The following is a 12,003-nucleotide window of genomic DNA, read 5'->3' on the forward strand; positions in this document are numbered from 1 at the left end:
GAACAAAATAATATTAAAATTTGAAGACAGACTACAGTTAATAAAGATGGTTTTACTGCACAAGATCCTATATATAGCCTTGGCAATACAACTGCTACCAGAAAGGAATATACTTAAAGAAATAAATTCATGCATAATAATTTTTTATGGTTTCCCAAAAGAAACAGAATAGCTTTAATACATCATATCAGACCATGGAAACAGGGGGGATTAAACTTTCCTGATATAGAAACATATATAAAAACATCAATATCTAAAACAATCTCAGATTGGATAAGTCCAAATTACTCTGCAAATTTGGAAAGCATTACTAACTGTAATATCAATAAATGAATTTGATTTACTACACTTAAAGAAATCCCAATCCATCAGAGCCACATGCTCCAGGGACCTAAACCTTGTTATCACAATGAACAAAACATGCTGGAGGGACAGGTTCCTAACCCAGAGACTCCCTATGCTCTGGAATAGACTGCCCATACATGTCAAGCAGAGCACCTCCTTGGCTCTCTTTAAAAGGAACCTTGACGACCGGATGGGAGATAGGAAATTTACCCCGGGGATCACGTCAGTCGCCCTGTTAGACAGGGGTCCAGGGAAGTAAATATTGTGGGAAGAAATAGCCAGGGAATTCTTATGGCTAGGCTTGTATAGGCTCTAGGGCTGATAGCCTAGTACCAACCTATGAACCTAAAAAAAATTTCAAATAACATATAAAAAAATTTACCATGGCACATATTATGTATTAGTATGCAATTTAACATAACTAAACCCACTAAAACTCATATGATTAATTATTCCATCGAATCATTTAGGAAAATTATTAATGCAAATATAGATTTAAAACTCTGGTCTGATCTTTTAACACCATTTATAGTCACAAAGAACTTTCCGCATAAAATATATAGAGAAATTATTATTTCCTGGGAACAGAAAGGATTTGTTTGTTGGCTCCAATGTATCAAAGGACTAAAAGTTTTAGATATGCAAGAAATAAAAACAACATACAAAATTCCACAACAGGATTGGCTAACTTTACAGAGTATTTTGTCATATTCGCAAGATTTAAGTAGAATAATTAACAATTCTTAATTTAAAGAAATACCTACATTTACGAAATACATATATGTAATCATATATAATGATTTTGACATGGGAAACAGTATTTCAAAATTTTACAAAATATTGCTAAACTATAAAACAACACCCAAAACCTCATATTGGAAATATATAATGAAAGGACACTCAGTACACTTAACTGTAGATATTGAAACAAATATCTTATTATCGATGAAATATACATCCTTTACACAGTACTGGAAATTTTTTAATTGAAAATGCTTGCACAGAGCATTCTTAACCCCAGACAGAATCAGTAAAATTAGTTCTTATAAAAGGAATCCGTTGGAGATGTGAGCAAGTACACAATGCAGATTGGAACCACATTTTCTTTGATTGTATTAACATTAAGCCATTTTGGAATGGTATTAATAACTTTCTACAAGCTTTATTTCATGAATAATTTTATTTAACTAAAGCTCTTGTATTATAAAATGTGAATGAAGGTCCTCATTTGAATAGGTCAAACATTTATCTAGTATGGACTATACTTGCAATTTCAAGGAAGTGTATAACAAGAAGATGGAATACAAACACAATACTAACTTTGGAAGACTTCTACTGCCTACTGAAGACCACAGCATTACTGGAAATTAAAATTAAAGAACTAACAATTTATCCAAAGCCATTTATCAACAAGCCTTTATAAATTAAGATCTGTTACAGTGTCAGGCTAATGTAAATAGTCTACATAGGTATTTAAGATGTTATGTATAAATACTATCATATGGAAATAATTCAAATGTATTTGAAAAAAAGAAGAGTAGCTCCCCGTCTATTTAAACCGCCACTAAGCCATAGCAGGTAATAAACTGCATACAGCACATTATACATCATTATGAACAGTTGCAAAAACTCTGTGTTCTTTGAGCCATCTCACTCACACACACACACACACACACACACACACACACACACACACACACACACACACACACACACACACCGCGGATTTCCCGCCCACAAATCGTCTTTAGCAAAATCCCTCAGGCGTAATTACGCAGTTCCTTCTCTTTCCACAATGCGCTCTTTTGATTGCTAGTTGTCGGAAAAGTGGACTGACAAGCGGAAATTACACACTGGTTCCGGAAGTGTGAACGCGGGTGGATCCTAGGCACGTTCGCCATTCTTGCAAGATCAATTTTACAGTTGACGGAGGCTAGTTACCGGTGGAGTACGAGTAACGGCAGCTGTACGTAGATATTTTGGCTATTATAATATTCTGTGGTTTTGGGCCTGCATGTTTTTTTTTAATAGCTCACAGGCTGCAAACGCATCCACTGCTAGTGGATGTGGAGGGTATAGAGTAGTGGGATGGGACGCATGATTTGTTCTTTATATTGTATGAATACTATGACTTATAGTTGCTCTTTTTAGGTATAATTTACGTAAGATTGTATTACTAATCTGACAAATGGGTCTTTTACGCAAAATCGTGTCTGTACTTGTGGGTGTGGTGACCTAAGCACCTTAACAATTCGTTTTTTTCCCCAACAGGAGGGCTACATTTGCTGGTTGGGGTTTATTAGTTGAATTAGTGACTCTCTCATGTTTCATGGTACTCTCTGGGTTAGACAAAAAAGTAGCCTGTCCACAGCCTGCTAACATAGAATTCCTATTTAACGTGCTGAATTGATTGGGTGTGGTTGGGGTTAAAGTATATGTTGTGCATTATTATTATGTCTTTTTTGGAGGTAATGGTGTAGAGACTTGCCTCGTGCCCAGAAGATTAGAAAACAGTTTGCTTAAGGTAGTGGTAAACCTCTCCTATCTTGGTAATTTAGCCGTTTTTATGGCGTGCCGCATAGTTGCTGTCACCTGTTGACTTTTAGGAGCCTAGAGTTGAAAGTAAACCTAATGAATGTGTTTTTTTTTTTTCTATATTTGTGATTTTCATTTTTAAAGCTTGATGTAGGAATAAGAAATTGTACGCTATAAGGCTTTCTGTATACTTATCTGCTAGATAATGGATTAGTAACCGGTCTGTTAGGGAATATTAGAATTGGCGTCCCCCAGCTCTCCCCGATGGGCAAAGGTTTTATTCAAGGATTTTTACCAAAGAAGGAAGGATCTTGGAGGCCTGTACTGCACCTTAACTTTTTAAAAATCTTTTTGTTAGAATACCAGCGCTAAAAATGTTTTCCCAGTAACTTTTAATTTGCATAGTGTCTCTTAAAATGTCATTTGAAATGTTAACAAGGCAGGAACCCTTTTCTAGTGTTACCGTCTTGTTTTCTTGAGCTACTGTCCTGATATCGGTTGGAACTTTAGCTCTGGTCCTCCTAAAACTGGCAATTTTTGAAGAAAAGGTTGTACACTATACTTAAGTAATGGCAGTACAGTTACAGGTATTTCAGAAATGTGTGTTCTCTTTTTTTATTCTATCAGCATCTCCAGTTAGGAGACATTTTTAAAGCAACATTATTATTACTGGATTTGTCCCTGATCATGGAAGTAAGCAGTTGGGAGATATGTCACAAGGAAGAATGTTGCCTTACTTTTGTCATAGCTGGCATTTTCTTTGGTTGAAACTGGTACAATATTTTTGGGCACATTCTATTCTATGTGGGATATTTTAAGGGATGGTTCATATAGCTGGGAGGGTAAAACTTTTTGGCAGGCAGTCTAGGTATGCATTGATTTTATGCCACATGCTTTGTGCAGTGTACTGTTGCTAGAGTAATGAGTTTATGCCACTTGCTGTGTAGTGTGCTTTTGGTGGAGTAATTAACTTGAGGAGCAGTGCGTGACTAGTTTGAATAAACTCTTTTTGAGGAGCAGGCATATTTATTGGTCTTGTAGCAACGTTGTGGCATTAGATCCCATACCTATTAAAGCGCTATGTTTTCATGTGCAGCTGTTTTGCATAGTTGGGTAGAGTAGTGAGACACCCAAGCTGTATATTTGCTGTTCCCTGTTTCTCACTTCTGACATATGAAGTGAGGTTGATGAGCTTGTAGATATGTTTACCTGCCTTGTTCTACTATTACCTGGTCATTGGCCACAAGAGTTGTAAAAACTCTGATTTTGATTGCCGGTAACGACTGCATTGCCAACATAGCCTTGCCAACATAGCCTGTCTGTTTTCTCACTGTAGAAAGTCATTTCTATTTAAAACTGTTTTTTTTATATTTCAGTCTTTTATGTGCTGAAGTACACAGATCACTCATTTCTACAGATATGTTTTTGTAGCTCAGAACAATTTCTTTCAAACCTAAAATGTTGGGCAGATGAGTACTGTGCCACTGACGTAACTCTGGGTACTGGCAAAATTGCTAGTAAATGTTAACTGGTTGAATTGTACTTGAGGTTAAATATCTAAAACTGTCAGTGCCTGTCATTATCATTTAGGAAGGCATAAGTTTGCTTTTCATGAAAGTCTTTCATACCTCACTCCTACTCCACACCCAGTGCTTTAAAATTTGGCTTGACCCTTCTGCTATTTTGAGATGCTGCATCCTCTTTGCCTTGTGAACTAAAATTTACTTCTGGTGTCCTTGGGCTTGCTTACCTTTGTATGTCTTTGCTTGTGGTGTAGTACCCGGTCAGTTGTAGTGATTTCTCTAATGTAATTTGGAGTTTCTTTCACGTCCTTGGTGCTTCTTTTTCTTACAAATGCATGTGGATCTTTATTGTATGATTTCAGAATGCAGATGCTACACTATTTCTGTTATGTTTTTCTCGGTTGTGTATCCCATACATGCTTTTTAACAATGGCTATATTTCAGTACTATATGCAGCATTCAAAATCTGTTCACTCTTCTACTGGTGAAGTTTTCTCTGTATATTTTAGATGTTCCACCTCTCACCTTTTCTCACATGACTTGATTTTAAGTTTATGGATCACAGCGATGCCCTCCACCCACCCCTGTTTAGGCAGACAGTCTGTGTGGCATTGCTTGGGTCATGTGATTAGCACCTTGCTACCCCTCACTGTCTGTAAATCTCTGTGGCATAAGGTACAGGTGCACTGAGTTTAGAGAAGGAGGACAGGTGATGCATGGAGGTTTTGAATCTAGTTTACAAATACTTTACTTGGCATTTGGCACAGATGTTAAGACCGAGAGTAGTACCTATGTACAGGGTTTAATTCCCTCGGTTCTTATTTGCATTTGAGGGTTGGGCATAATCGTCAAGATGCTTACCTTACAGACACAAGGTACAGGATTTGATTCTTGTTTTGGGACACATGAGTAGCTCTGAAAAGGTCCGCTGGGTTGTTGACCTTTAAATTTTCTAATTTATCAAATTAAAATGTAATATAAAATGCTCCTTCCAAGGGTTTCAATTACCTACACACTTTATTTTTGCTCCTTGAATTTAACGTTATTCCATTTTAGATCTGTCCATTCTTGCTAGATTTTTTTCACAGCTGTATAGCTTTTGTTTGTAAAAGCCTTTTAGACTCTTTTTTTTTTTTCATCTGTGGGGGAGACTTATTTCTGCCAAAACTGATATGAAGAATGTCTGCATTGATCACCCTTTTGAGAAGGCAAGTTAAGAAAAGTATGCATGCATACATAGCGCAACCTAGATGATAAAAGTGCACTGGGAGTCTGAATCGGCTGCTTATTTATGGGAGTCTGCTCCACCACTTTCACCCTGCTTTTAATCTCTGGTATCTAGTATGAATGAGTACTGCAGGTTCTGCAGAGCAGTTTGTTCAAAACTTGAGCAGTAGTGCAGTACACCACAGAAGACTAGCTTGGCTACCCCCCCCCCCCCCCGTGTCCTCCATGTTTGTTTGCCAACTGACTTGGGTATGCTTCAAGCATTAGTATTGGCCTGTTCTGTTGAACTTTTTCTGCCTGAAGCTGTAAACCGGGACGATGTCATGGCAGACTTTTGTGAGGGATGTCTTCTTTCAGCTTTTTCCCAGTTAGGGGTCACCACAGCGGATCACCTGTCTGCTCATGATTGGCAGTGGAGTTTTACGGTGTCGAGTTGCCAGCCTGGCGCCCAACCTTCCACAGAAGGCACACTCACACCCAGGGCCAATTTAGAGTGTCCAATCCACCTACAGCATGTCTTTGGGAAGTGGGAGGAAACCGGAGCACCCGGAAACCCACGCGACCACAGGGAGGACATGTAGACTCCGCAGAGAAGGCACCCCAGCCGAGAATCAAACCGGAGATCCTCTCGCTGTGAGGCGGCAACGCTAACTGCTGCACCACTGCGGCCGCCCACTTTTTTTTTTTTTTTTTTTTTTTGTGAGGGCTGTATCATTGTAAAACATTTTGCTACCCTGCTGAAGTGTTATTGCTTTGCCTGTTTGGCATAACTACTTTTAAGTAAGGACTAGAACCTTATGCAGCACATTTGTTAGAACACAAAATGAATTGGTTTAGAATTATAATGTTGCAGCACTTTTTGTTATATTAATTTAGTTTATTCAGTAGCATCAACCACTAAGCTATTTTACTGTGTGCCGTTCTCCCATTCTTGAGTTTTTCTTTCTTTCCTATAACTTTTTAAAACTCTAAATCTTTGTACCCTTTAACAAATCCATGCATCTCATTTCATAGGTCTGTGTTGCATGATAACCTGCTCAGAACTGGTGGTCCGGGGCACCATATACATAAATGCCATAGATATAGCCAATCTGCTGGCAGCCCCCCCCCCCCAAATCAGTAAGTCAGGACATCTCCCGCACTTGTCCCCCTCCCCTTATCTCTAAGGAGCAAGTCATCACTAGCCTCTCTAAGGCAAAAAATACAGCCTCCATGGGACCTGATAACATCCCAGGCTGTATCCTACAATGAGCTCTGTCAGGAACTTTAAGCGTCCTTAGACACCCTGTTCAACCAAAGCTTGTGTACCAACTTCGTTCCAGATGAATGGAGAACTGTCATCCCTTTGCACAAAGAGTGTCCACTGATCCCAGGAAATTATAGACCCCTCAGCCTAACTAACCTGATCTGCAAGGCCATGGAAAGGATGGTTATGGACCTCCATTAACAAGGACATTGGCACTGTCCAAACACTTGATCCCACACAGTTTGGTTTCGTGGGGGGGGGGGGGGGGGAGTCATGCCTGTTAAATTTGGTTGACTTCTTTGAGACTGTCACCAAAGCCATGGACAAGAGGAAGACTGCATACTGCCTATCTTGATCTGGCCAAAGCCTTCAGTACTTTCCTCACTCGAGTGTAATAAACTCTCTCAACTAGGTATCAATCCGTATGTTACCAGATGTGTACAAACTGGCTGACAGAACTCACCTAGTCCAAAATAGGGAAAGCCACCTCAAGCAGTAGACCTAGAATGGGCAGTGTACCCCAGAGGTAAGTCTTGGGGTCTTTGGGATATAGTTTTCTGAGGTGCAGACCAAACCAGTGGGCTGTGGCTGACCAAGTTTGCAGATGACTGCAAGGTGGGTGCTGTCATCAATTTCCCTAGTGATGTGGACATCCTTCAAGAGGGTCTCACCCAAACAAATGACTGGTGCCAGAAATATGGCCTCAAACGGAATGTCAAAAAATCGTCCCCTTTGGGGAGTGACATCTCCACAAATTTGTCACATTAATAACGAAGTCCTAAGCACACAATCACACGTGAGGGACTTGGGCACCCAAGTTGATAGCAAGTTGACTTTTGACTACCATATTGCCTCCATTTTGTGGAAAGCTTCCTACATGGACCACCTTATTAGTAAGGGAGTCTCAGCCAGCGACAAGGTTGTGATATTTCTGTAGTCTTCCCTTATAAGACCCATTATTGAGTGCAATGCCCCTTTCGGCATGTACCTCACAAAGCACATATGCATCAGCTGGAGAGATCACAGAGGTTCCTCACCAGGAGAATCAAGGCCTCCAAACATCTTTCCTACACGGGCTAAAAGCCTTGGCCCTCTACTCAAGCCACCTCTGAGGAGTCTGCATGAGACTGTCTAGCATACAGAGCAATCTTGGACCCTGCTTGATGGGACTGCTGCATATCCACAAGTCAAGCTCCACTCGAGTAACCCGCACACTCAACCTGGTCTGTGATATCAATAGGACTTGTTGGCAGAACGTATTTGTGTCCCAGAGACTCCCCCTTGTAGGGAATAGTCTCACTCTCCAGGTCAGGCAGCGTACCTCATTTACCCCTTTTAAGTGCAACCTGCATTAACTGGATGGGGAACAGAAAATACACCAGTGGGATTCCACCTGTGTCCCTGCTGGATAATGGCATCTGGTGCAAACTTGTTGGAACATGGGCTAAATTCTTGGCTAGGCTTGTAAGGGCCTCAGGGCCAGTAGCCTAATATCCTATGAAACTGGTGAGAGTACTATATTTTATGTAATTTTAATGTCTTTACTGTTTGAATGTTTGTCTCTGGCTTAATGTGTCTAATTGAGTCCAATAGGATCAGTCCAGTGACCTGAGTAATGAAAAGGTCCAAACAAAGTGGTATTGAGCTTACTTGGTTACCGACCTTTAATCGGTGTAAACCATGATGTCTCCAACCTTTTTGCCTGGGGGGGGGGTTACTCTCTATGCTTTGCAAAGTTTGGAGAGCCACATTACCATGCCCAACGTGCATCTGTCCATTCAAAACCGTGTAATGTTAAGTTGTCAATCTCGCCTTCATTCTTGCTTGATGGGTTCGGAGCCGATCCTCGGCTCCGACTCGGCACTTGCTAAGCTCGAGAGTCACTTTTACCAGCTCGAGGCAGCCCCATATCCCATGATGCAAGGCGGTAAGTACCCAGATCTCGTTTGCCGCTTCGCTGATGAGGTCCTCTTTTTACCAGCTCCTTTTGCCCCTTTTTCTTCTAAAACTTTAAAATTAATAGGAGGAAACACGTAGACTCCCCCGAGTCTATCACTTCAGATACTGACTTAGATGAGTCAGAGGGATCCCCAAGATCCCCCTCTGAGGATGTCTCCTTCTCAGACATCCTAGAACTCCTTAGACAGAGGGGAAACTGGCCCACCAATAATCCCTCTGAGGATGAGTCAGTATACCTGGAGGCGTTTGGATCTCGGCCCTCCACCTCCTGGGTGTCTCCGCCTTTCGACCCCCTTATGCAGGTTATTGCTCGAAAGGCGTGGGCTGCTCCTGACTCTGTAGAGCCAGTCCCTAGGAGGCCTTCTAAATTTATTACTACCCCGGCGGACAAGCAATTCCTCACAAAAGGTGTCCCCGCTGATGCCATGGTGGTGGCGGCTGCCACTAAGAAGGAACTTGCAGATCCTTCCGTACCTGTCCATCCTCCTAATAAGGACTCTAGGACCATGGATAGATATGGTAAGCGGATGTTCTCTTCAGCAACCTTTGCTATCCGTTCGCTGAACTACCTATGTCACTTCACCAGACTCCAGAGGGATATCCTTAAGGAGCTAGGTGAAGTAGTACAGGATCCTACAGCTGCAGGGGCTCAAGAAAAAATTGCTTCGCAGCTAGGAACCCTTAATTCTATTGCTAACTCCTCCATGCGACTGATATATGCTGCTGATGGAGCGAGTAGGGCCGCAGGTACAGGGGTGGCTCAGACGCCAAGCCTTGATGCGGCTCTGTAATTTTGCAGATCCCTTTAAGGCGTCCTTCACAAACTCTCCCTTTGATGGGTCAGCTTTGTTTGGCCCTCAAGTGAAGGAAACGTTGACCAGGTGTGAGCAGGATGGCAAAACTCTTTCTGTCAGAGTCCGTTTTTCCACCCCTTCTAGACCTTACCCCAAAGGGCAGAAGGGTGGAAAAATGTGGTTCCGCAAATCCCAAGGAGTCGCGCCGGATTCACGTGGTCAGTTTACCCCTAGAGGCAGAGGGGGTAACAACAACAGACGCCGCTCTAGAGGCAGAGGGGGTCCACAAAACCAGGGAAGCAGAGAGCCTCTCTCTGACAAGCCCTTTCAGCATCCCTGAGATGTTGCCCGACTGTCCGTCCTTGGAGGCAGTCGGGGGAAGACTATCGCTGTACCCAGAAGCCTGGCGTTCCCTCACTCAAGACAGATGGGTACAGTCGATCATATCCGAGGGTTACAAAATTCCTTTTGAGGAAAGTCCTTTCTATCACTCAAATTCCCTTCCAGATGTACCACCCGGTCTAAGGGAAATTGCAGAGTTAGAAGTCTTAAAACTTCTGCAAAAAAGAGCCATTCAGCCAGTTACAACAAGCCCGGAATCTACTCAAGGTTCTTTTTGGTCCCCAAAAAGACGGGAGACTGAGACCAATATTGGATCTCAGCAGACTCGACAAGTCTGTGAGGAAGATAAGATTCCGAATGGTCACTCTTCAGTCAATTCTGCCCTTCTTACAGAAGGACAACTGGAACTGGATGTGCTCAATAGATCTTCAGGATGCGTACTATCACAAAAATTCACAGACGCTCCAGGAGATTTCTCTGCTTTCGGCTGGGGTCCAGTCATTTCCAGTTCAGAGCCCTGCCCTTTGGTCTCACTACAGCCCCCAGAGTGTTCACCAAATGTATGGCAGTGGTCACGGCTCACCTGAGACGTCAAGGATTCCAGGTGTTTCCGTATCTCGACGACTGGCTCCTTTCAGCCACCACCAGGCATCAGCTTGTTCAAGCCAGGGATTACACGATAAATCTTTGTTCTCAATTGGGCATCTCGATCAACTCCGAAAAATCATCCTTATCGCCCTGCCAGTCTATTACTTTCATAGGCGCAAACTTAAACACTGTTCGGATGTCAGCTACCCTTACAGATCAAAGAATTTCAGACATTCAAAGTCATGTCAGGATCATTCTAGCCAACAAGAAGGTACAGGCCAGAATGGTTTTAAAGGTATTAGGCCTCATGGCTGCGGCCATTACTCTTCTTCCCCTGGCTCGCTTCTACATGCGCCTTCTACAATGGATGTTGTTCACTCAGTGCTCTTACCAACAACTTCCAATGCGTCACCAAATACTGGTGACTCAGATTTGCAAGAATCATCTTGCTTGGTGGATCACTTCTCCCCAGATTCACCAAGGCAGACACTTTGTACCCCCATCCCCTGTAGCCACTGTCACCACAGATGCCTCCCTGATCGGGTGGGGGGGTTATTATCAGGGCAGGATGGTTCATGGGATGTGGCAACCTTTCGAATACCACCTGCACATAAATGTCCTAGAGATGAGAGCAGTGCTTAAAATCCTCTACCAGGAGGATTTATACAAGCAAATGGAAACGTTTCTCTTATTGGGCTAAAGCCAAGAATATTGATCCCTTCACTGCTCCAGTTCAAGCAGTTTTAGATTTCTTAGCTGAGATTTTTCACGCGGGCTCCTCTTCTTCCACAGTTAGAGTTCAGTTGGCTGCTATCTCGAACTTTCATGTCGGGTTCGCAGATCACAACATCATGTCCCACAGGCTTTGTAGAGCCTTCTTGAAAGGAATTTTCCTCCTGAAGCCTCCAGTCAGGAGTCCTCCTCCTCAATGGGACTTAAATTTAGTGCTGACATCCTTGATTCTTCCCCCCTTCGAGCCAGCTGTTTCTTGTTCCCTGAAATTTCTTTCATGGAAAACTTTATTCCTGGTAGCTATTACATCGGCTAGGAGGGTGTCTGAACTTCATGCTCTATCTGTTCGCCCCCCCCCCCCCCCATTTGGTCTTCCACAAAGACAGAGTATCATTGAGAACTAATCCGACCTTTTTGCCTAAGGTCGCCTCAAAGACTAATTTGAATCAAGCCATTGTTCTCCTGTATTTTTTCCAAACTATTCAAACAGATCGGAACAAAAACTACATTATCTTGATGTCCACCGCCAACTCGGATATTATTTGGACAGAACAAAACAATTCAGGAAATCCGATCAACTCTTTGTTTCCTATGCTGATAACAAGAAAGGCCTTCCTGTCTCAAAAGTGACCTTATCTAGATGGCTTTCTTCTGTCATCTCTGAAATTTATCGGCTCAGGGAAAACAGCTGTGCTCAAAACCTAAAGCACAT

At 42.3% G+C, this 12,003-nt stretch overlaps 1 protein-coding gene across 1 annotated transcript in view; it reads left to right on the forward strand.

Annotated features, from left to right (window-relative positions):
• The first annotated feature begins 2,167 nt into the window (after positions 1-2,167).
• ARHGDIA (Rho GDP dissociation inhibitor alpha) overlaps positions 2,168-12,003 on the forward strand; it is a 556,749-nt gene continuing 546,913 nt past the window's right edge. Inside the window, exon 1 of the mRNA XM_044068209.1 lies at positions 2,168-2,311. The gene's annotated coding sequence lies outside the window, so the exon portion shown is untranslated. The remainder of the gene's footprint in view (positions 2,312-12,003) is intronic.

The sequence above is a fragment of the Protopterus annectens genome, chromosome 4.part0 (genome assembly GCF_019279795.1).
Source record: "Protopterus annectens isolate FY-2018-M chromosome 4.part0, PAN1.0, whole genome shotgun sequence".
Lineage (NCBI taxonomy): Eukaryota > Metazoa > Chordata > Ceratodontiformes > Protopteridae > Protopterus > Protopterus annectens.